We start from the raw sequence: 830 nt of genomic DNA, 5'->3' as shown, positions 1-830 counted from the left end.
GTATTTTTACGTTTCGTAATTTTTTTTCTTATTTCATATATAAAAAGAGAACGTAAGAAAATATGTACTCGCCGTAAAAATATATTTTATGTTACGTAAAATTACGAATGCAAAAACATAATGTAAAACATACATAAAATGTGATTTTTCTGGTTTATAACCTATATTTTTTTATACGAAATTTTACATATTGAATCAATATGCATGTAACTATTTATATTCTAAACGTAATTTATTTTGAAAACGATCGTAAGATTACCTCGGGTGAAGAATAACTTATTTTGTACCCTGGGTGATGAATAGTAACACTATATATATATATCTTCACCCCTCTCTATTTTGACGTCAATGCACCGTATTTTTAGGTTTCGTAAATTTTGCCTTATTTCATACGTAAAAAGAGAACATAAGAAAATATATGCTCGCCGTAAAAAATATTTTATGTTACGTAAGATTACAAACGTAAAAACGTAGTGAAAAACATATATAAAATTCGATATTTTTGTCTTATAACCTATTTTTTTGTTTTCTTATACCAAATTTTACGTAGTGAATCAATATGAATGTAACTATTTGTATTCCAAACGTAATTTATTTATAAAACGATCGTAAGATTACCTCGGGTGAAGAATTACTTATTCTGCATCCTGGGTGATGAATAGTATTACTATATATATATATACATATGATCTCTTATGCTAAAGTAACAATTCAATCACAATTTCAAGTATGAATCATAAACTTCATTGAGAACCAACAAACTCTAATCTCAGGCATTGAGGCAATTGCAATTTATCATAACATAGGAAAGAGTCAATATAAGAGCATTT

The sequence above is a fragment of the Triticum dicoccoides genome, chromosome 5A, assembly GCF_002162155.2.
Source record: "Triticum dicoccoides isolate Atlit2015 ecotype Zavitan chromosome 5A, WEW_v2.0, whole genome shotgun sequence".
Lineage (NCBI taxonomy): Eukaryota > Viridiplantae > Streptophyta > Magnoliopsida > Poales > Poaceae > Triticum > Triticum dicoccoides.
The sequence above is the reverse complement of the archived record's forward strand: the minus strand, read 5'-3'. Positions refer to the sequence as shown.